Here is a 225-nt window from a genome sequence, read left to right on the forward strand (position 1 = left end):
TGGCTGGCGCCAGGGAAAGTTCGGGATGCGGTGACGCTGTCCTCGTCCCCTCCTGTGGGACCACGGGCTCTGAGCTGGACCGGGTGGCAGTTGGCACCGAGGTGGCCATGGGAAGCACCAACGTGCCTCTCTGCATCCCGCTCGGACAGGACCCTTGTCATCTCTGCCACCTGAGTCACAGCGGTGACGGGGAAACGGCTGGGGGGGTGGGCTCAGTGATGAGGA

The sequence above is a fragment of the Eurypyga helias genome, unplaced genomic scaffold, assembly GCF_000690775.1.
Source record: "Eurypyga helias isolate BGI_N326 unplaced genomic scaffold, ASM69077v1 scaffold23156, whole genome shotgun sequence".
NCBI classification, from domain to species: Eukaryota; Metazoa; Chordata; class Aves; order Eurypygiformes; family Eurypygidae; genus Eurypyga; species Eurypyga helias.